General features: G+C 39.7%; 1 long non-coding RNA gene across 1 annotated transcript; it reads left to right on the top strand.

Moving 5' to 3' along the window:
• The first annotated feature begins 1,460 nt into the window (after positions 1-1,460).
• LOC140614483 (uncharacterized) lies at positions 1,461-6,001 on the top strand. Its single transcript, XR_012015339.1, has 3 exons — positions 1,461-1,565; positions 2,440-2,497; positions 5,888-6,001. It is a non-coding gene; the product is annotated as an uncharacterized lncRNA (long non-coding RNA).
• Positions 6,002-25,262: the final 19,261 nt, after the last annotated feature.

The following is a 25,262-nucleotide window of genomic DNA, read 5'->3' as shown; positions in this document are numbered from 1 at the left end:
GGATCTTATGAAAATTATGATCAAGTCAGAAAGAGAGACAAACATTAATCAAAGAATCATATGATTGAATATATGAGTACGAATGTTCTAATTTTATTAGCGAAAATCAGAGGATACAAGGAACATGTATTTGACAAGTCTGACCAAACCTAAGATGATCAGGGAAGACTGCCCAGAGGCAGTGATATCCTGGCAACAGAAAGCAACATGACATATCAATGCATTGTTGGGACTGAGAGGAGGGCCAGGTGGCTACAGAAAGGGTATTTAAAAAAAGGCAGCCTATGAGAGGTGAGGTTCTGGAGATTGGCAAGAGGCTATCAGTAGCCTTTTCACTTAAGCAAGAGAAGGAATTGCTAAGGAGATGATGGGCTGGGTAGGACGTGGTAGTGATGACAAAGGTCTGGACTGGAGAATTATTTAGATTATAAAATCAGCAGTCCTTAGTGATGTTTGAAACTTGAGAGTAGAGGGTATTAAGAATGACTCCCTGGGGTGCCTGGCTGGCTCAATCAGTAGAGCATGCAACTCTTGATCTTAGGGTTGTGAATTCAAGTCCCATTAGTGCTTAAAAGAAAAAAAATTTTAAAATGACTCTCTAACTTGTGATTATCCAACTGGAGAAATGGTGTTATAGTTCTCTAGGATGGGAAATTCTAAATAATCAGTTTAGGAGAGGATCATGAATGTGATCGGGACATATTGGCTTAGGGTTGCTTTGAGACATCTAAATGGAGATATGAGTTCATTGTTGTATACTTGTGTGAGTAGAATTCTTAGCCCATACATGAATTAAATATTGTTATCTTAAACCCTTCAAAATAGCTCAAATGATTAGGTCAAGAGAAACTCAGTCCAAACTCTTCCCCTGAAAAAACAACCAAATAGCGTGTAGTAATAGTTTGAAAGGTGCTGGGAAATCAGACTTCCTTCTAGAATTACATTCATTCATTTATTCATATGCATACATTCAAATATTATATATTAAATAAATAGATATTATAACTTTGACCTAATAGATATTACACAATTGACCTATAAAATCTATCTGGATCTTTGTTTTGGTGACTCATGTAAGTGTGTGTATGTGTGTGTGTAATTCTACTCACTGACATATGCACTCACAAAGCATCCTGAAATAAAGCATACTTAACACATTAATATTTGAACAAATACCTGTAAAAGTCGTAAGCCCTTGAAATCACTATATTTACTTAATAAGAAGAATCAATTCCAGAGCTTCAGATTCATCTGCTTGAATCATATTCTTTAACTTAGAAGTGAATATACAACGTAGTTAATGCTAGTTGTCCAAAAGTGTCCTCTCAGGACGTGGTATCAAACAGCCCCACTCAACAAAGCACTCGTGCACCCATTTCTATCAGGCCCCTATTTGCTAACAAACCCTGAATGGTTTTCATGGGTAACGGGTTGACATATCATCCTTGACACATGGCACGTAGGCCACATGCTTGACTCGGTCTTGCAGCCCTTCAGGCAATGAAGGATTGCAGACAGCCACAGCCATGCCCACAAAGCTGCGCAGGTGCCCTCTGGAACCAGCGGTAAGATTATTTGTGGATTTGGATTCCAAGGGCTCATAAAGCGGAGTTAAATATCATCACTGTACCAAAGTTTATAAACTTGTTAATGCACACACTGCTCATTGGTACCTGCAGATGAGCTAGCTGTGATTATTAACGTAGCATTTATGGAGGCAGATGGGGAAAGCATGCAGGAAAGATGAACAGTGTTCGGGTCTTAGAAAGGACACCATGTTTGTGTTGAGGCTCTCCATATGACCAGGACTTTTTCATCCTAACACCAAAATACAGTGAAAGATGTTTTTAGATAGACCAGCTACATTTTGCCAGGATGGCTCTAAATATTAGGCTGTTTGTTTTTCGGTAATTTCTGAAAATTGGATGATCTAGGTATACATGCATGGTTTGCAAACTTTAACCCCAAGATACATGTGACACAATTGTCACAAGCCTTTGGAGAACTGCAGATTTGGAGGAAAAAATACCCTCATAATGCAAATGTTTTTAAGTATAACTATACACAACCTGTTCCCCTGCAAAGCCTGTACAGTGCAGGTTTACCCCAGAACCAGGGAGGGGGGTGTGGAGCTACAGAACTGAGGATGTTGGGGAAAGCTGGAAGTTTGGTTTCCATAAAAAAAGACCACTGAGCCATTTCTAAGGAGAAAGGTCTGGAAGAGCCAGGCAGGATTTTGAGGGAGAGAGAGACAGGGATGGAACAAGCTCCCCTAGAGACTGGGGGATCTTCAAGGAGAGAAACATCTCAAGAGATTTGTTATTTTGCCATGAGTTGCAGGGCAGATTTCTCACTTTGTTACCTCTTCTGGAGAATTCAGGAAACATGTTTTATTTAAGATTCTGGGGATAGCTATTTATATTTCTTTTGTTGAAACAGATTTGAGAGGGAATAAACGACCTCGGATCATTCTGAATGCAACTCCCATTCTTGGGAGGTAAGTGCAGCACTACAAAAACTTAAACTGCTACAACATTCCATAGTATATCAATAGCGTTTGTTAGTTAGGGATACACAGAAGAGGGACGTCATTCCCACACTCCAGGGGTCTCTTCAGCTTTTGTCTCACTCAAGAAGGCAAATTAAAGTGTATGTGACTGAGAGAGATAAAAATCTAAAAAAAAAAAAAAAAAAAAAAAAACCCTGACTCTGCTCTCATTTATAAAAATTTTATTTACAGGGGTGCCTGGGTGGCTCAGTGGGTTGAGTGTCGGCTCAGGTCATGATCCTGGGGTCCTGGGACCAAGCCCCTGTCAAGCTTCCTGCTCAGTGGGGAGCCTGCTTCTCCCTCTACCCCTGCTCTTGCTCTCGCTCTCAAATAAATAAATAAAATCTTTAAAAATTTTTTAATTTACAAGTTTCTGTATTTTAACCACTTTGGGCAATATGTAAAGTAGTGTAGCATTGTTCTTTAGAATTGGGTTTGGGAGCCAGGTTGGTTGAGCCTGAATCCCCACCCAGCCCTTTCCAATATCAGCCTGATATTAGGCAGATAACCTCTCAGAGTCAACATTTCCTCATCTCTGAATTATTGTTGTGAAGTTTGAATAAAATCATGTATGTAATTACTGCTTAGCACTATATATGTGCACAGTAAAAATTAGCAAATTTTTGCTATAGTTATTTTTAGCAATAAGCAATGTGGAAAAAGTTTCACAACTGATAATAATAAGCCAGCAAGTCCTAATTGCTACTGTGGGTAGTCCTGGGGTTCTCCTAATTTTTTTTAAATCAGGATTTAATTTTATTATTTTAGTTAGGACTTAATTTTAGTTTTATTATTTTATCACCAAGTGGAATTTATCATGCATCTATACCACTTTATCCTATGGTAAGTATTTTATAGTGTAAGCCGAATGAACATGTCTTTAGCCTTAGGAAAGTAGAAAAGAAAATAGGCATCTTAAAAAAAAAAAAAAGGATGCCTGAGTAGCTCAGTGGTTGAGTCTCTGCCTTCAGCTCAGGTGGTGATCCGGGGGTCCTGGGATCCAGTCCCTCATCGGGCGCCCTGCAGGGAACCTGATTCTCCTGCCTGTGTCTCTACCTCCCTTTCTCTGTGACCCTCATGAATAAATAAATAAAATCTTTTTTAAAAAATGGGCAACACTGACCAAGATTAACATTTCTCAGGACATATATAATTTATGTGCTGATAAAAAGGAAGCTTTTTAAGCAAAATCAAAGAATAATAATGAAGAAACTGGACAGTGAGGTGTTCAATTGCAGAAATTATCAATTCTTTCTTGATCTTGGCTCCCGGGCATTCATTCCTGGAAGCACTACATGCCTATAAGAGCCTGCTATGTTCCAGGCACTGGTCTAGGTGCCTGAGCTACGGCCCCTAACAAAGCCGAGAAAGAGTCCAGCTTCATGCAGCTTACATCCTATTGAAGGCTGGATAGCATCGTTTTAATTGTAATGTATCAAAAATGGCACCATGAAGGAAGGTGGATCTGAGACTTGCCATCACTTAGGCTCCTTTCCAAGGCTGGTCCTCTAGAGGCTGAGGCTATTTATTTCTTCCTAGAATCGTGTCTTTAAGTGGGTAGCTCCCACCAGGAGACAAGGAAAACACAGGCAATTCTCGATCCTTAGAACACTTGGATTTCCCTTAGGAAAGGGACGCTGAATTAAAAATGCATCACAAGGGGGGGGGGGTGGCGTGTCTGCCTGGGTGGCTCAGTCAGTTGAGTGGCTGACTCTTGATTTCAGGTCTGGTCATGAGCTCAGCCTTGCATCAGGCTCCGCACTCAGCTGGGAGGCAGCTTGAGGATTCTCTCTTCCTCTACTCCTCCCCCATCTCTCTATAAAATAAATAAATAAATCTTTTAAAAAAATACATTACATCTTCCTATTGAAAATATAACTTCCTCATTGAACAATCACTTAACCATCTCTAGTTGATCTCTAGTATAAAATTTAAAGTAAGTTTCATCAAAATGAAAACTTCTATGCACTTTCACAAGCTTTCTCACAAATCTTCACCTCTTAGTTTAACCTGGTTTTCTGCATAATTGGTATAAAGAAATATACTCACGTTGAATTCTTTAACTAAAAAGTCTTATGTAACACATTTAAGATGCAGGCACCAATTCCCCTTACCAGCAATTTATCAGGGAATTATTCATCAGGGCTTGTCCTTGGATATGCTACCCATCTATCAAGTCACCATAAGTAGAAACTATGGAATCAGGGGCTCTTCACTAAAGACACTATGCTTCTGAAAAAGAAAAGAAATATATATATATATATATAACACAAATGTAAGCCAGATTGAGAGAGAGAGAGAGAATGAAGATCCTAATAGCTGTATCTCAAGATTCTAACTTGAGAACTACTCAAAAAATGACACCACAGTGTAGATAGCATTAATGAAAATTAAATAGGTCTTCTTCCATGAACCAATCTTTCACATGGCCTAAACCAGTTTACAGGAAAGTAGACGTTTTACTAATGTGTTTTAGAACATTGAGGCAAAGGAAGGGTTAATAACAAGAAAAAATAAAAGCACAAACATAAATACCAAGCCTTCAGCATACCCCCAGAGGATGTTTAATTGTCAGACAAATAGTTCAGACCTTTTATGATAAATGTCAAATGTTTGATGCTTATAGAGGAATGAAGTAAAGTCAAGACGGAAATTTGAGCCTTGAATCAGTGTGTGAAAGCTAGGGCCACATTGCAAGGAGGTGGGTGCTGCACAGGAAGCCTGGTGAGCTCAGAGCCATGGTGTCTGGGTCACTGTGATCCTGGAGAAGTCATGGAATCCCCACTACTGGGGGAGCAGACCAGCTTCAAGGAGCACCCCTAGCTGTATGATTTTAAACCACTTCCCCCACCACCACCACCCTTAGTTTCTGAGTCATCATGAGCTATATTTAGAGAGTAGGCAAAACAGATTTCCTTTGCCTGATTTGTTCAGAAGCTGAGAATATCCAACCGAACACGAGTCCTTGTCAGTTGTACACATTCAGGCCCAACTCAAAGCTTAATTCCTCCATATAACTTTCCTTAACCAAGCTTATCCTCACTCTGGTGCCTCCATGTGGTTTCAGCAATTCTGCATGTTCTTTACATTGTATTTTCTATACAGTGATTATCATTCTTCTTGCATGCATTATTGAATGCTGTGTTTGGGTGACTGGATTATTGAACGGTCTAGTAGAAAAAACATAGGTACATATTAACAGTGTTAAATAATGCCATTTCTCTATGTTTCAATGTTTCATTATTAAACACTCAAAATTTTCAATTGAAAAAAAAAGAATTAAAGGTGTGGGCACCATAGTCAGACCTGGGTTTAACTCTCAGCTTTGTATCTTTCTAGCTGTGTGACCCTGGGCAAGTTACTTAATCTCTTTGATCTGTAGTATCTCAACCGGAAGAAGATTGTGAACAATGCTGACCTCATAGCAGTTTTTGAAGATTCCTTGAAATGCTGAGTATAAAATACCTGGCACAGAGGAGACACTATGTCGTTTTAAAAAGATGTATTTATTTATCTTAGAGAGGGGGAGGGGAGATGGAAAGGGAGAGGGAGTGGCAGAGGGAGGGAAGAGAGTATCTCAAAGTTTGCCTAACCAATGGAGCCACCCAGGCACCCCAAGGAGACTCTATTAATCTTAATTCTCTGTCTTTTTTTTTTTTTCAGGAGAAGTACCAGTCTTTTGGGGGAAGAGTGGTTGTTTTGTTTAACTCTCTCATAATTTCAAACATCTAACACAGTTCTTTGCCTAGGGAAAGTATCCAATTCCCACTGACTGAAACAAATCTTTGATTTAGTAAAAAACGAAGAGAATTAAGGGTAAAACAAAAAGGAAAGAATGTTTGACACCAGATTTTGGTTCTCATTCTTGGCTAGCTGCGTAGGCTCTACCCTCTGGGAGAACCATCCTTAGAAGGATGGAATTGAACTAGAGCATAAGGTTGCAAACTGGTGGCCCTCAGACTATACTTGGCCTATAGACTTGTTTTGGTTGGTCCACAAAATATTCCTTTCTGAACCTTGACTTGTTTGCGAACATTAAAAAATTATGACATTTACCATGAAAATCAGATTGCTGAAATTTTATGGAAAGATCTGGCAACCTGGGCCCATGTTTCCACATGACAGCAGTGTAACAGAGTGGAGGTCAGCTCCCCCTATAGAGGTGGCACGTGCCAACCAGTTCACACAGTCCCCTTCTGGCTCATCACACTTGCTTGTGTTGCCTGCCTCATTCTGGAAACACAAGAGAAGATAAACTCCAGAATCCCTAGTTGTTCTCATTTTTGAAGCTGAGGGCATAACCGCTGGTAGAGCCAGCAATGATTTACAGGAACACTGGCTCCTGTCTTGGAAGGGCCCAAAGGCCTGGAGCTGGACCTTTTGCCTCTCTCCATGGCCATACACTGAGCAGCAGCCTGGAGAACATGGAGGTTTATAACAGGAAAACTAGAAGAAGAAACCAAACTCATTAATTGTTCCCAGAGCATTTGGTAAAATAACTGAAACTTCATTGCTTTCAGAGAATATTAAGGAGGAGACCCTAGTTTCCCTTCCAGAATCATCTCAGAATGATCCCTTTGGAACAGAAACCAGTGCTGTGCCAGAAAGTAAAGGAGGATATGATTTTAATGCAGAGCCATGGGGCCTTTGCCCTGCCTATCACTGTGAGGGAATTAATTCTTTGGACTCCCTAAGACCACGTGAGCCTCTTCAACCCCCAAACAATGTCCCATTGGTAAGACAAAGTTCGGAGTGAAAACTTGAAGACTGTAAGTTGACATTAGTGGCAGGCACCAGCAGCATCCCAAAGCCACCTCTGGTAAACAGTGAGAGTGGGGCAGCTCAAAGGTTTCTTAGGAAAGATATATGCAGGTAGATACAACCAGGAACGTACTGCTGCTTAACACTGTCCTGCTACTTAACCCACCCACAGCTGGTCTCTGACTCAGCTTTCTAACAGACCCAAAAGATTCCTCAAGAAATGGCACCTAAACCCTGTCTTCCAGGAGGTCCGTGCAAACAGCAAAGCAAAAGAACAGGTGTATCTGTGGCTTAAAAAGTTGGGGGGCAAGAAGGGGATGAAGGAGAGAAGCAATCTGCGTGTAATATGCTGTGGTAGTTAAATCGTTATCTTCTTTGAATTCTTTTAGAAATAAAATAAATATAAAAAGACAAGTAATTTTCTCACCTAATTTGCTTGTGGAGCTGATAATTAAGTGTTGTTGGTTGCATCACCAGAATGAATTTGTGCTACTTGCTGTAGTGTCTCTGCATATTTAAAGACGAAAATGTTCTTTCTGGTGCTTAGTAAAAATATCATTTTTATGAACCCTTCCCCCCCACACCCTGCCCCCCGCAGCTCTTGTAACCTCATTGCCATGTTTATGGAGCTGCAAGACTCCCTGTCTGAGATGTGGCAACGATCAAGCTTACCCCCAGACACTCCTGCCAGGCTGCCTCTGCTTTACCTCTGAGAAGCAGGCCTGCACTCAGAGTTCTACAGAAATTCCAGATGCTTTCAGTCACCTTCTCCCCTGCATCTGTATGCTTTCTTCCTGGTGCCCCCTTACAGTTGAGAATATGGTAGGGAGGGAAAATTGCAAAATGGCTTAAAAAAAAAAAAAACAAGCTTCGGATGCAGTCCCATTTTGGAAGGCTTATTAAACTCCTTCAGCCTCACTTTTTCCCCTCTCAAATGGAAGCCATAATGAAGTCATGAAGGTTATAATGATGAAATGACCTAATGCATGGACAGTCTTTAGCACATGCCTGGAGAATAGTAAGAGTTCCATACAGGGTAGATTTCATCCTTGTCATCATCACTATCTATTCTAGATGACTCCAAAGTGGTTGCATGTCAGAGTAGCCTGAGGAGTTTCTGAAAAAAACATATTCATGGGTCCCACACCCAAAACCGAATTAGAACTTGTAAGAGTGGTCCTAATGGTTTCTTCGAAGCTCCCTAAGTGAATAGGGAGTGAAATGCTCAACCAAGCCTGGGAACCACTAACCCAGGCCTGGCTTCACAGAACCTTCGAGACAGAGCATGTAGAGAGTGATAGCTCCAGGGGGAGTCAAGGTCAAAGACAGAGCAATGGCCCAACTGCTCCCCTGAGAATCATTTTATTTAGACTTTTTATTTTGTTTGTGTTCAGGAAAGGGTATTATCCTAACTGTCATTTGATATAAGTCCCCTTTCTCCTCTCAGCTTTCTTTTTAATCTTATTAATTGGTGCCAAGGACACCCATTGCTAGAAGACTGGCAATGAGACCAGATCTGCTCATTCTTTGGATAGATATGACAGTGGAGAAAGCAGGATAAATACGAATGAAATCATTTTTTAATTTTAAGAAATGGGGAGACATTCGAATCCAGTTTTTCTAACTAGCATCTCCGGTCGAGCTTAGCTCCTATAAGGGTACTCACTAAATATTCTTTGTGTGATGTCCTCAGTTGAAATGATTAGCAAAACCCATTTGTCCCATGAGATGTGCTGGCCTTCTGCCAGCTGGGACAAGTAGGTGAAGGAGCAAAAAAGTTCTCTGTTCTAGCTGACTGTGCCAAAAACCAAGAGTTGTTTGGACTGTGGAATAGCAGTGTTTCCTCAGGCTTTCTTTCTTCTGCTGCTACTCAGGTGATAGATTTCTGAGAAACCAATGTGGGTGGCGGGTGTGGCCAGACCTTGACAAACCCTCAGAATGCGAGAGAGAAAGCAAAGCCCTGCACTCGCTCACACACATCACCACCATGGTGGGTGGGTCTCTGGTAGTCACTGCAGGCATCTCAGCATGCACCTCATTCCCATAGCTGTTATACCACTGCTGTCCCCCATTCAAGAAGTACCTTGGTCTGCAAGTACCAGCAACATTTTTAGAGGGATAAATATACATTTGGTTGGTCAGAACTTCATTCGAACTGAATTATTTGTGAATTTGATCCAGGCTTTACTGGGGCTTCCAGTGTAATTCGCAACTGATTTTGGGATTGGGAGATTTGCAATCGAACAGTGGACCTCAACTGGGGCGGTGGGGGGGGGGGGAGATTTTGCCCCCAGGAAATATCTGAAGACAGATTTGTTGAAATAACTAGGTCAAGGGGCTGCTTGCAGACATTTAGTGAGTAGAGGTCAAGAATGCTGTTAGAAGTTCTGCAATACACAGGGCAGGTCCCCAACCAAAGAATGAGCTTACTCAAAACGGCAATAGTGCCAATGTTGAGAAAGCTGGTTGTAAAAGAATCTGTCAGTGAGCTCCTGCTCACTTTAGTAAACCTCTCCACCCCCTCTGCTCTTTTGTGCCCCATCAGAACAGAGGGATAGCCTGTATTGGTTTTCATTGTTGGCTTGTCGGTCAGCCTCTAGGGCAAGGGACATCTGCTTGCAGAAATCTCTTTCCTCTCACAGGCAGCCTGGAGGAAGTGTGTATTTCAAGCTAACCTGAAGGATTACAATAGCACAGCTAGCTCCCGGGTGGTGGAGACCCTAGTCCTGCATCCTGTAATCACTAGCTTGAGTGCTTAACAAAATCAAAAAGATGAATGTATATCATCTGTGCTGCCCCTCTGTGTTGAACTAATCAGAAATAAATGGAGAAAGTTGTTAAACAGATGGCATGTGGATTAACTACAAAAGGAAGTTAAAATCCAAATAGTATAGTAAATCTGCCTTGTTGTAGCCATTCCTTTTGCTGCAGGCATTGTAATTACTTAACACCCACCCTAAGGTATGGCCTTTGGCAAATATGTTCTTCATACTCTCGGCTCCAACTGGGTTTTGATATCTAATTTTTTTGAGAAAATAATATCTGAAAATCATGAGCTGTGGCAACATCAATAGTATGTGATATCCTAGGGAAAATGTGGACCAAGCTCTGAAAGTAAGATTATTTAATTTGCATTCATGTTTTTGCATTCCTTAGATCTCATTTCCCCCAGATGGTTTGTTTCTTTTAAAATAAATTTTTTTTTTTTTTTTTTTTTTTTTAGTAAAATAAATTTTTTTAAATTTCTTTTAGAGTGAGAGAGTATGAGGCGGAGGTGAGGGGAGGGGCAGAGGAAGAGGGACAAGCAAGTTCAGGGCAGAAACCCACACAGGGCTCCAACCCAGGACCCTGAGATCATGACCTGAGCCAAAATCATCACTGACTGAGCCACCCAGGCACCTGGGTTTGTGTTTCTTTTTTGTGGCTATGAAAAAGGATGATCATGACTCTGGGTTAGTCATTAGCCAATGGGCACCTGTTCTGATTCAGCAGCAAAAATGCAAACAAAAGAATCATTTGGAATTCCCATTAAGGAAATCCTATAGGATTGGCTCTGAATCTTGTTCTATTGAAAAATTTAAAAAGAAGGTGAAATAATATTTCATTATTTGGACTTTGATACATCAAATTTTGCCTCCTTTGAGCACTCATCCTGCTCAAAGGGTTGTAGAGAAATTCTTATTAGTGCTCACCACCACCACCACTACCCTAGGCATCCTAAGGAAGTGTCAAGGGTCTGAGGTAGCCTAGAGCATTAGCTCACAGCTGTGTTCCCCACAGATTGCCCACTGTCCAGGTGGTCCCTAACAGGGCTGCTGCAGTAAACAACTTCAGAGAGCACCATTCACCTACACATTAGGTGACTAGTCTAAAGACTATACTGTAAAGGGCTCCCCTAGAAAGAGTCAAAGAAGACATACCGCCTCAGCGCTGCTGGGCCAAGCTGTGGCACGGAGACTGCTAATTCTGGAAGCTACTGGAAACATGCTCAAGCTGGCTGTTCTCCTCTGAGATTCTCCCAAATCCCTGGAGCACTGTGCAGGAATAGGGTGCCAGTTGGTCTCATACCTCATCTCCTTGTCAGTTTTGGAGAACCTCACCAGACTTTTCAAGACCCCTTCAACCTTCTTGCTTTTCCTTTCATAAAACTCACTCACTCTCCCGCCTACCCATTGTCCTTCTAATCAACTTCAGTGAATCATCAGAAGTAGGAATTTAGCCTTTCCTTGGTGGGGACCAAGGAGGGACAAGACAGAGTGGAAAAATGAGATGTTAACATTGTGTGGTGTTTTTGCTTTGTTTTGCTTTTTGAATTCTCCCTTATCTACCTGGGGCTAAGTTATTTCCAGAACTTTTACCAGGAAGATTCTGAAGTAACTTGGCAAATGAGAGGAGGAGAGAGCATCCCAAGAGCATTATATCTCTTGAAGAAGAGCCCAATCGTGACACCCTTAGTGGGAAAGAGATGCAAGTAACTTGAGAGTGAAAGGCGTAAAGGAAAAAGCAAAGACAAACTTTAAAGAAAGTGTCAGTTCTTCTATTCAGAATATCTGTTAGGTGAACAATTCCCTTCTCTAGTTTCCTTCTTCTGCAGGGCTCTTCGATGGGATCAGCTTCCAGCTTCAGGTTCTAATCATTCCTCTTCATTCTAAGCATCATCTAGTCCAATGGTGCCCTGGCTCCGGAGACCTCCCACCTTCTTGGATCAGTCTATTGGTGTCAGAGTTATTGGCTGAGAATGAAGTTTCCAGGCCATATGTAAGGAGAAAAACCATTGTGATCAGGAAGAGAATGGAGAATCTAAATACCAAGAGTTGAGGATTTCCCATGCAAAGAAATATTCTGATGTACCCTGACATTTTTGCCTTGAAAAACAACTTTTATAATTCATTGCTTTGCTTAGACATATTGTTCTACTATTTCATAGATGCTTCCCAACTCGCAGGATCTTTACTGTTCCCCTCTGTGCCTTCAAGGTAGTACCTAGCACATTGCCTTGCACACATTAGGTGCTCTATATTCATTTGTGGAGTGGAAATAAAAGCAGGAAGCTATGAAGATAGAAAAGAAAAAAAGTATGGGAACCAAAGCCACTGGTAACCATTTTTCATTAATCTTATATAACAGCAGCTCTACTCCTGAAAGCTGTCACAACTTTGAAATGAGACAATGTTGTGTGTATGTGTGTGTGGGCATGTGAGCGCATGTGAGTGTGTTTTAAAGGAGAAAGTACAAAGCATTAAGTTGGCTTGTTGCTCAGCCACCCTCCCACCCTCCCACCTGCTGGGAGCCTGAGAGTCACTAATGAGCGTGGGTTTTATGCTTCCATTCGTCCCTGTTAGCTGGATCAGAAGAGAGCATCTTTGAGCCTAAGCAGCCCACAAATCCTGGAGCACTTCCCTTTCATGTGCCCCACTGCTTATCTACTCTGACAACAATATGGTGAGACTTCCCTCCCTCTGGCTTAGGGCCATGGTCACCATCAGAGCACACACAGTGCTCTAGAAGTGGACAGAATAGCAGGAAAAGGTCAGAATGAATAGTTACTTCTCTTGAAAGAAATACACCTTAGTTCAATTGCTTGTCTACAAGAACAGAGGACATCTCTGCAAGCATTTGCTGAAACAGCAAGTGCTTCTGAGGACAGAGTATTGAACTTGTAACCACAACCTGAGTCAGTCAGAAGTGTCACTCCTTTACAACAACCAGCAACTCTAATAAAAAAAGGTCCTGAAGGGGGATGATCCATCTCACCCCTAAGTGGTGATAAAGGAGAAAGGGGAAGTGATAGGTAATGTATAATATTTGGGTCTGTTTGTCTTGAGTGAGAAAGAGAACAAAAAATGAATTGATATCAAAGTGCTAGTAATGTCAAATGTCCCCAGTAGGTCTTCGCAGGGAAGGGGGCAAGTGTCCAGGCCTTATTTAAAAAGATGCTGGGCATGCCAAATCTCCTTTGCCTCTTTAAAATTTCTATCTTCCATTCTAAGATATTTTCTCACTTAAAACAGGAAGAAAAGGACATCAATTTGCAATGCCACTGATAAATGAGACAAACCCTAAAACAGTTAGGTGATGTGATGTGTCCATTCACTTTTGATGTGCAAAAAGCCATCACATCCTAAAACTTGGTGACTTAAGACACCTGTATTTAACTCACAGTCCTGTGGGCCAACAACTGGCCTGAAGCTCTGGTCTAGGCTATGGCCAGCTGCCGAAGCTACGAGGGCCTGGAACAACTCGTCTCTGCCCCGCGTGCTTTCATCTTCCAGAAGCGGAGCTTGTTCACCTGATGGCTGACAAAGAGACAAAGCTAAGTTGCTCACAATTTCTGGAGACCTGAGTGCACAACTGGCTCAGCACGTTTTCTGCCTCATTCTACGGGTCAAGCAAGTCATGTGATCAAACCCGTTTTAAGGAGTCAGAAACAGACTCCACCTCTTGAAAGGAGAAACTGCAAAATCACTTTGCAAACCTGTGTGGCTTCAGAGAGGAGTCTAATAATTGGTAACTTTCTCAAACTATCTGCACAGTGTGGCTTTTAGGCACTTGGTCCTTGGCTCTGTCACAGCTTTGAAGAAATCCAGAGGTAGCCAGTAGCTGATTCAAAAGAAAAGCACTGGACTAAGAAAAGGGAAACATGTCCTGATCCTGCCATCATCAAACTGTGTGATGCTGGAACTTCGATCATGTCTAAAAATCAGGAGGTGGATTCAGCAGACTCTATGGCCCTTTCCATAATTAAAGTCCCATGATTCTTGGATAAGAAAGAGGTTTCCTTTCAATAGCTCAATAAATAAGCATAGCATAAATTTTTGTATTAAAAAATGGATATTATGTTTTTCATTATTTTCCTCTATTTACTACCCAGTTAGCTTGTTTGTGTTCTGTTCTACTCTCTAAGGTATCTCCTCTGGAAATTTGGATCCATTGGGAGTATAATAAATAAGTATAATAAATAGTATCTCTTTGGTTTTAATTACTTGTTGCAGGGCGACTGAGTGGCTCAGTCGGTGAAGCATCTGCCTTCTGCTCAGGTAGTGATCACAGGGTCCTAGGATCCAGTCCCATATTGGGCTCCCTGCTCAGCCGGGGAGCCTGCTTCTCTCTTTGTCTCTGCCTCTTCCCCTTCTGTCTCTCATGAATAAATAAGCAAAATTTTAAAAATAATAACTTGTTGCACAAATAACATCATGAAAATACTGTCACAAATAAACATTCAAAAAGCCTACCACTCACATAGTATATGCATAATTACACATGTTCCATGAATACTTATGTATAACATGCATAGCATTTAAAATTCATGGTCATCATATTTAAAGCATATGTGGTTATTCTAAGAAGCATACATACAGAGAAGTGCACATTTTTAAGTTTTCAGTTGAATTAATTTTCCAAATTTAAACATACCCGCAAAGCCAATATCCAGATCAAATAAAATGTTACCAAAACCTCAAAAGCCCTCCTCATTCTCCTCTCCCAGTACTATTCAACTCTTGAAAGTTAACCAGTGGCTTGGCTTCTCTTCCTTTAGATCAGTTTCACCAGTTTTTGACCTTCATGTAAATAGAATTATGCAACATGTACTTTTCTACCTGGCCTCTTTCCTTCAACATTATGTTTGTGATTCATTATGATTCACTCATATTATTGCATGGAGCAGCAGTTTATTCATTTTAATTTCTGTAAGTTATTTCAGTGTACAAACATACCAAAAATTTATTCATCTGTTCCACTGTTGAGCATTTTGGTAGTTTCCAGTTTGGGGCTAGTATGAGTAGTGCTTCTGTGAACGTGCTCATAAATGTTCTTGGTGCACACATGTACAGATTTTTTACTTCTATACCTGGGGGGGAATCTTAAACCAGGAGTCTTATGTTCAGCTGTAGTAGACACTGTTAAATAGTTCTCCAAATGGATTTTGCCAAATTACATCCTTATTGAAGTTCTAATTGTTCTACATCTTTAACAATACTTGGTGATGTCAGCCTTTTAAATCGTAGCAAATGTAGTGAGTGTGTACAGTTATGTTGTGGTGGCTTTGTCAATGTCATTTTTTTAATGTTTTGTGTGTGTGTGTTTGCTTGTGTGTGTGTGTGTTTATACTACATTAAAGATCATTTTTTGAAGTTCCATCTGTACCTTGAATTCTCTGATTCTTCCTTTTCTGATACGAAATTTAAAGAAAACAAACATGCAAACGCAAAATGTGATCTATATACATACAGCAGACAATTACTCCATTTTAAAAAGGAAGGTAGTTCTAACATGCTATATAACATAGATGAAGAAGGTTAAGGAGATTATGCAAAGTGAAATAGCATTGTGTTATTTTTAGTCACAAAAAGGCAAATATTGTCTTATGCCACTTACATGAGGTATTTAGAGTAGTTAAAATAATATAGACAGAAAGAAAATGTTGGTTATCAGGGGTCAAGGATGGGGAATAAGAAGTATGTTTGTTGGGTACTGAGTTTCAGTTTTGCAAGATGAAAAGAGTTCTGCAGATGGGTAGTGGAGATGGTTGTATAATAACATGAATGTACATAATACCACTGAACTGTATAACTGTATGCTTAAAAATGGTTAAGGTGGCAAATTTTGTTATGTGCATTTTACCAGAATTAAAAAAAAAAAAGCAGAAAGAAAATGGACATCAGTCCCAAACTTTATATAAAATAAATCTCCTCTTGTCTTGACCTTCAAAGTTCTTTCAGGAGATGCCGGGTAGGCTATGAAGAGAAAGAAGAATATGAACAAAAGAATGTTTCCAAGCATCACATGTTCTTATACCAAGCATCATAGAAGTCATCTGCCTCCTTCCACTCACAAAAAAATAGAATTACTGAGTGTATAGAGTCACAAGGAAGCAGATTTCAACTCAATATAAGAAAACATCTATCTTTTAATAAACTGAAAAACAACAACAAAATGGCCTTTTGGACACTGGCCATGTTTGAATTTTTCTTTTGAGGGATGCTAAAGAGACAGGAAAACTGAAGTTCCTTCTGATTCTCTAATTCTAGTAGCTTTTTCTTGACAGTTGATTCTTAAACTGAATATGTACACTAAATATTATTGCTGACTTATTTGAAGTGCCTTTTTGAAAGTATTTCCCCCTTCCCAGGAGGTAGACTATCCTTTCAGATCATTCACAACCATGACACCACAGGCCTATATGAGCCTGATAAAAATAGCCTCAAGATGACATATATCATTATTAAGAATAGACTCTGAAAAGAAGAAGAAGAGGGAGGAGGAGGAGGAAGAAGAGGAAGAAATTCTGAGTGAAAGAGTCTAAACTTGATGGATATCCATTAGATTGCCTCCTTTCTGAGAGACTTGGTGCCAAAGACTGGATGATTGTATCTCTCCCAAATTCTCATGTTGAAACCTAATCTCTAATGTGATAGTATTTGGAGGCAGGGCCACTGGGAGATTATGATGTGATTAGGGTGAAATCTTCAATTAATGGCACTAATGCTCTTATAAAAGGGACCTCAGAGAGTTCCCTCACTTTTTCTACTATGTGAAGACACAGTGAGAAGACACTTGGGGCACTTGAGTGCTTCAGTCAGTTAAGCTTCTGCCTTCGGCTCAGGTCATGATCCCAGTCCTGGGATCAAGTCCCACATCAGGCTCCCTGCTTAGCAGGGAGTCTGCTTCTCCCTCTCTCTCTGCCCCTCTCCCCAGCTCATACTCTCTCTCACTCACTCGCTCGGTCGCTCTCTCTCAAATAAATAAATAAAATCTTAAAAAAAGAAGAAAAAGACAGCCATCTTATGAACCATGAAACAGGCCCTCACCAGACACAGAATCTGCTAGTGCCTTGATGTTGGACTTCCCAGCTTCCAGCCTCCAGTTAGCATAAATGGATTAAGATACTTGGCTTCTTAACCTCATTCATATTCTATAACTAAGCCCTTAGTCTCCGGTACCTCTCATTTGAACTTCTACTGATTCTCCCCTAAACTCTTTAGTGTAAATTAGATGCCAGCCTGTTGTTTCTCTGGGACTCCCCTGACACAGTCCCAGTCCAGCCTTAAACGTCCTATGCAATGCCAAGTGAGAAGAGAGATGGATGAAAATGTTTCTTATTTAAGCCATTTCCTGTCTGAAATGGAAACCAGGGTAATGACAGGCATAGACATAAAACATCACTTTTAACTAGGATATGAATCAGCTTGGTGTAAAAGACTCTTTTATAGCTATTTTTATTTTCATTAGAGCTTTGTCAGAAAACGTTATTTTACTAGGTGCCAAATCCAAGCTTAATTTTTAACCAACTTAGGTCTCCAATATTCTTCAACCTGAAATACTTAAGGCAATTTGTGCAGTTACGTCTGCATGCGCAGTGCAGTTGGAAATCTTTTGCGCAGTTTGAAGAAAAATTTATGTCAAAAGATGCTATCAACTGTGTATAAATAGACAATTTCTAAGGCTTATATTGGTTTTAGAATGCTATGATTTCTGTTAAGTAATAATAATAGACATCATTTATTGACTACTTTCATTTCATGAGGAAGAGAGGTGCAATCATTTTCACCCATTTTACATATGAGGAAATTAAGTCCTAGTAAGGAAGAATAAACTTCCAAGATCATTCCTAGTGCCTGGACTCTAATCCTGGTTGCATTATACACATGTTCGTAACCACTGCTCTCTGTAAAAGACTTTGAATTGTAATCCTCATTTACTGAGCCAGACCTAAGGGAAACAGGCATCAGGAATGAGAAGGGAGATGAGTTGGATAGAAAAATTCACCATCAGTAAGAGTTAACAAGCAATGAAAAATGTTATTATAAAGAAGCTATGACATATTTGCTACAATATTTTAAAAGACATTTTATGCTCCTATCCAACTACAATCAATCAGGTGAAATTGACTAAATCAGACACTACAGGAACAGTGGAAGAATATTCCAATCTGAAATTCTATATCTAGTGAGGCCCCGGGGAGAGCCAATTCTGCTTATCCATTGACAGTTTTACTTAAACATCATCTATGAAGAAAGATGCTAAGTCAGTTTATCACTGTTTTGTCTGGCATATTGAAGACATCCAAGAAATGTTTTTTGACTGCCTAATTGGTTGAATTTGAGCATGTCCTTGCGTATGTGGGTGAGTAGATGGGGTGGGCTACCTATGATTTTATTGAGAAGTAGGCTTGATGAACCTTCTTAGACATGAAATAACTGAATTAGTTGAATTAGTGATGTTAGAAGCTGTAGAGTACAAGACTTCCAAACAAATTGGGTGGGTGGGGGGGAACCATGGCTATAGTCCTTGTCTGAGAAAAAAGGAGGTCAGAGCCCTTACATTTAATGTGATAATCTTGGCTGCACTTAAGGGAAAGGAGTAGTTTACATGCAAAAGAGTCCCTCCTGCATCTAAATTGAGCTCTGGATGAATCTTGGGGGAACTTGGGGTAAGTTCCTAAGAAGAAAGGAACTGTAGAGCCTAAATATCAGCTAGTGAGAAAGTGTAGTGAGTTTTCAAGAAGTGGGGAGCATTTGTTTCTGGCTTTAGTTCAGAAGTTAGCACTGAAGGGAGGAGAGCCTATATCTCACAGCTCATGGGAGATGTTGATGCTGAACAACTATAAGTCAAGACAGATAGCATGAAGTAGAAGCCACAGAGGAGGTCTTGAGGACCATTAGAATGGATGGTCTCACGGAAATCAAGGCCCAAGCACAATGTCAGAAGCAACAGACAGATGGAAAGTAGGTTCCTTGAGTGGAAGAGGTCTGCAGCAGCTTGCTGACCAGGACAACTTAGGTCACCTGCAGTACTGTAACCAACTATCTCTGTCCTTGGGGCCTGAAAGAAAGAGCACTGGTCAGAGTTGTTTCCTCCAGCCAGAGCTCCTGGGACTAGGCTAGATGTTGGGAAGTTATCTATTCATCTTCTGGTGCTCCCCTAGAAGCCACATCCCTTATTTTTACCCAGAAGTATACAGGAAAATAATTCTACAGCAAAGTAACTCTACAGGAAAGTTCCCATATAACAGACTTATTTATTCTGTTATATGGTAATAACTGGCATCATCAGAGAACTAGGGAAAACAGGGATATTTGTAAATGTCTTCTTCACAAAGCTCTTGTATTCAAGTTACTACAGGTGATAACTCTGATAATAAAATGGATATTTATTTATATTAATACCAGTTTTATTACTTCCTCCAAAGACTCAGAGAAGAAATTTATCCTGTCTCAGTACCGAGAATAATTTTGCCTCTTTCAAGTAGCAATTTTTGCTTTATGGTACTTGTGCTGTGAATTGTGGGACAAATCTTGTTCCCTGCTAAACTAATCAGAAGAGATCTAAATTTGTCACCATACATCTTTATAGAATATGGCTCTTATGGTATGCTTTTGCTACTCTAATTTTCTAAATCTTACTTTACCCTAATGCTACTCCAATATTTCAATTTACTTACACTGATTTTCTCTTAATTCAATTGGGAAATCACTTTTATTTTGTTTTGTTATTGCCATTGTTGTATGTTTGGAATTTTGTTTGTGTATGTGTTTGCTTATCTAATTGTACATTTTATATTTTATAAGTCACTACAAACCCTTTTGGGAATGAGTCAGTATAAAAAATAATGAGACACAAAGAAATAACTAGGAATTTCTTTGACACTTTAAAAGCTTCAGACAGTGATAAAAGAAATTGAAGAAGACACAAATACATGGAAAGATAACCCATGTGCATGGATTAGAAAAATTAATATTTTTTAAATATTCATGCTACCCAAAGCAATAAAAAAAAGGTCCACCAGCATTTTTCACAGAAATAAAAAAAATCTAAAATATATGGAACCACAACAGATCCTGAATAGCCAAAGCAATCTTGAAACAAATGGGACTACATCAAACTAAAAAGATTCAGCACAGCATGGGAAACCATCACCAAAATGAAAAGGCAACCTATGGAATGGGAGGAATGGGAGAAAATATTTGTAAGCCACTTGTTTGATAAGAGGTTAATATTCACAATATGCAAGGAAGTCATCCAATTCAATAGCAAAAAGCAAGACAAAACAGAACAAACAACCTGTTTAAAAATGGGCAAAGGACCTGAATATCTAGACCTTTTTCCAAAGAAGACATTCAAATGGCCATAGGTACATAAAAAGATGCTCAACATCACTAATCATCAGGAAAATGCAAATCAAAACCACAATGAGATATCACTTCATACTTGTTAGGATATTTATCATCAAAAAGATAAGACATAATTGCTGGTGTGGATGTGGAGAAAAAGGAACCCTTGAACACTGTTGGGGGGTTAGTATATAAATTATAATAGCCATTATGGAAAACAGTATAGAGATCCTCAAGAAATTAAAACTAGAACTACCATATGATCCAGTCATCCCACTTCAGGGTATATATCAAAGAAAATGAAATAATTATCTCAAAGATATCTGTTCTCTCAATGTTCATCGGCTGCATTGTTCACAATAGCCAAGATATGGGAGCAACCTAAGTGTAACTTCTGAGGTTTTAATGTGAAACATGGTGATTATAGTTCTTAACCCTGTATTATATCATTGAAACTTGCTAAGACAGTAGAACTTTAATGTTCTTAAATGCACAGAAAGGCAAAATATGTGAGGTGACATATGTTCATTAACTGAATGGGAATATCATGAGGTGAATGTACAGTTGGCCTTTGAACAACATAGGTTTGAATGTGAGAGTCCATTTAAACATGGATTTTCTACAGTTCGGTGCTGTAAGCATATTCTCTCATCCTTATGATTTTCTTAATAACATTTTCTCTGTTGGATCTCATGTTATTATAAGAATATAGTATATAATACACATAACAGAAAATATATCAATTCACTACGTTATTGGTAAGGCTTCTAACCAATAGTAGGCCCCTAGTGGTTAAGTTTTTTTTTGTTTTTGTTTTTGTTTTGTTTGTTTTTTTTTTTTTTAAGATTTTACTTATTTATTCATTCATGAGAGAGAGAGAGAGAGAGGCAGAGACACAGGCAGAGGGAGAAGCAGGCCCCATGCAGGGAGCCCCATGCGGGACTCGATCCTGAGACCCTAGGATCACGCCCCAGGCCAAAGGCAGGCGCTAAACCACTGAGCCACACAGGGATCCTCTGTGGTTAAGTTTGGAAGGGGTTAAATGTTATACACAGGGAGCACCTGGCTGGCTTGGTCAGTAGAGCATGTGACTCTTGATCTCAGGGTCATGAGTTTGATCCCTTCATTGGGCATGGAACCTACTAAAAAAAAAATCAAAAATTAAAAAAAAGTTTAATGAAGCTGACAAAATTTTTTTTAAGTTATACACAATTTTTGACTCTAGGGTTTGCCAGTGCTCTTAATGCTCATGTTGTTCAAGGGTCAACTGTATATCGAACTATCACAGTGTCTTTTAAATATTTTAAATATTGTATCAATTATACCTCCATAAAGCTGAAAATAAAATAAAATAAAATAAAATATAGACTGCAAGAATAATAAAACAACAATATTAAAGCTTCAAAATCTCTGGAGTCATCTTCTTTCATTTTTCAAAGCAAACACCATGCCCTTTATTTTCTTCGTCCTATCAAATAGAGTTATATTTTGGAGAATGCTTATGTGGTACACTGATATCATGGTACCTTTAGGGCCTTGGGAAGTTATGATCATAAGTTTATAAGATATTCTCAAACTCATCAGCTTGTAAATTCCATGAGGGCAAGAGTTGGTTGTTTTGCTTTACCTCTTGAATTCTCTCTATATAGCACAATGCCTATGAGGTACTCAGAATTATCTGTTGAATGAACAGTCCTACCACTGGGATACTGTATTGTCAGAATAAATATGGGGAGACGACTAGCAGTTTCTGTAGTAGCAAAGCATGAGGATGCCAACTAGAGACTTAAAAATAATAATACATTTGAAGTTTGGAATTGTCATTTGGAGGAAATCATTGCAGTAAATCAGTAAAAAAAAAAAGCTTACTAGCTATAATTCCCCCCCCCCACCCAAACTCTGCTATATTTATTCCATTTTAATCATCTCTGGCCTTCCCTTCCTATTTCCCACCTCGATTCTAGGGAACGAAAACACAGTTCCATATGTCTCTTTTTTCCCTACCTCCTTGTTTAAGATGTAACAGTAAGTGCTAGGAAGTCAAGATTTGGAATCTCTAAGAGTTAAAATAAGAAGAAGCATGAAAAAGACCATGATCCATTTTCCCTAAGCCCGTTGATCTTCCTGAGTTCCTACTGTCAACGGATTCTCCTCAGCAGGTTTCATTTCAATCCATTGCCAACTAGTATGTATGGAATCAGCATGAAAGTGGAAATCGCATTATGGCTAAGTGCAGAGAATATAAGTGTCTCAAAATGGTATCCAAAGACACTGAATTCAAAACGAGATGCTGCAGATTTCTGTGACCAAGTCACTAAAAAAAGCATTCCTGTAAAATGAATGAGTAAATCAGAAACAATATGTCAAAATAGTGAGTCTTCTTTTTTCTTTTCTTCCTTTTGAATTGTGCAAAAAATAAAAGAGGGGTGTTAAAGTTTTGCTTGTCACAGAATACTATTCTAAATTGGATGAAACTGATATTCCAATATTCTGTTGTTTTCGTTAGGTTTAGTTTGGTTTGGGTTTTTGCTGGCACTGGAGTGAACCAAAGAATAGAATAATCTCTGAGTGTAAGAGGGACTCCTGAAATCTCACCCTTAATTAATTCATCTATCACCAACAGAATGATGCAGCAGAGAGGGAAAATGTATATTTTTAAAAGTAATTAAAACCCTATTGGGGATGAATCTCAAATGCATTACATTAAGTGAAAGAAGCCAGACTCAAAATACTACCTGCTATATGATTTCATTTATGTAACACTCTGGAAATGGCAAAATAATAGAGACAGAAAACAAGCCAGTGGCTGCCAAAGCCTAGGGTTGGGGTAGGAATTGACATAAAAGAGTGATAAGCATTTTGGGGGTAACAGAAATGTTATATGTCTTGTCATTGTGTTTATACAACTGCCTGCATCGATCAAAACTCACAGAAATGTACACTAAAAATAGTGAATTGACTGTATTTAAATTATTCCATAATAAAAATAAAATGAGGGGGGAAACCTCTATTAATACAAACATGCCCATTCCTCCCCAAAGGATGAGAGTCTGTGGAATGAAACGAGAGAAAGGAGGTGCAGTAGAAGTAACATTAGCATCAGCACAACTACTTCTCTTTGCTTTCTCAGCATGTAACAGATGTGCTGCAAACATGAGCTCATGTGATTCTCACATTTGTTTTCTGAAGTTATATACTGAGTAGGCCTGGGACATGGGTTTCAAACCCCAGTCTGTCTGACTTCAAACCCCAAGATTTTCATAACTGTGCTAACCTGCTTCTCCCACTCTGCTCAGGTACTGAATGTACAAAAATGCATTTACTTCTCTGTGGTAAAATGAATGGATCAGTGCCCGCCTCTCACAGATGAGGAAACTAAGCAGAGCTTTGCAATCAGCTCCAGAGCCAGAGCCAGGATTCAGACCCAAATCTATCATACCCTATGCCATGTTTGTGTTGCTGTTTGTTTGTCCTCAATTTCACTCTTTCCATCGCTTTTCTCTATACAAGCTGAAAATTATGAAGAGAATATATATGTGTCTCATTTTTCCTACTCATGCACACAAGAATGCAGGCCTTGTTACTAAAGAGTTTGCAAAGGTGGCTACCTTGCACAGTTAATGGTAAGCCTAAGACCAATGCCTAGCTAACTATACATGTGGAATTAATTATAATAAGTATTAATTGATTAGTTAAAGTAAATACACCTTATTAAAATTTGCAGACGTTGAGTGACAGGTGACAACATGGCTTTTATTTCTTTTTTTAAAAAGATTTTATTTATTCATGAAAGAGAAAGATGAAGTGAGAGAGAGCACAAGCAGGGGGAGGGAAAAGCAGACTCCCCATCAAGCAAGGAGCCCAGCTTGGTGCTCGGTTCCAAGACCCTGGGATCATGATCTGAGCCAAAGGCAGACGCTTAACCAACTGAGCCATCCAGGGCCCCTAGATGCATGCCCCCAAAACATGGCTTTTAGAATCAGATGACTCAGGTCTGAAACCGGATTTAATGCTTACTAGCCAACACTCAATGAATTTCTTAAATTTTCTGTGCCTTGGTTTCTTTTAAAAAAAGAAAAAAGAAATAGAGATGATCACAGTACCAAACTCATTGGGTTGTCTTTGGAATTAAATTAGTCAATCTGTATGAAACGCTTAGAACAAGGGACGCCTGAGTGGCTCAGTGGTTGAACATCTGCTTGTGGCACAAGTCGTGATCCTGGGATCGAGTCCTGCATTAGTCTCTCTGCCTATGTTTCTGCCTCTCTCTGTGTTTCTCATGAATAAATAAAATCTTAAAAAAAAGAAGCCACCCCAAAACTTAGTGGCTTAAAACAATCATCTTTTATTTTCTCATGCAACTTTATGGGTCGACTGAACCCATTTAGACTACTCTAGCTTGAGATCTCTCCTACAGTTCGAGTCAGACAGTGGCTGGCACTGGAACCATATGATGCTTTAACTGGGCTGGACATGGGACATGGCTCACTCAAACAGCTGGCAGTCAATGCTGGATGTTCAGCTGGGGCTGTGGAGACCACAGTACCCATAGGGGGCCTCTCATGCAACTATTCTCCTCACAGAATGGTGGTTAGTTTCCAAGGAGAGTCCTGAAAGAGAGTGTCCCATGAGCAAGCATCCTGAGAAGCCCAGGAAGAAGCCATGAAGCCTGGTATGGCCCAGCCTCAGAGGTTCCAAAATGTCAGCTCCTCCCCACTTCTCAAGGAAGCAAGTCACTCAGCCCAACCCAGATCCAAGAGGAGGGGAGTTAGATTCCACCTCTTGATGTGAAGAGCAGCATGTACCTATGGGGAGGAAAGGAATTAAGGGTGGCCATCCTT

Source organism: Canis lupus, chromosome 22, assembly GCF_048164855.1.
Source record: "Canis lupus baileyi chromosome 22, mCanLup2.hap1, whole genome shotgun sequence".
NCBI lineage: Eukaryota > Metazoa > Chordata > Mammalia > Carnivora > Canidae > Canis > Canis lupus.
This window is presented reverse-complemented; position numbering and strand designations above follow the sequence as displayed.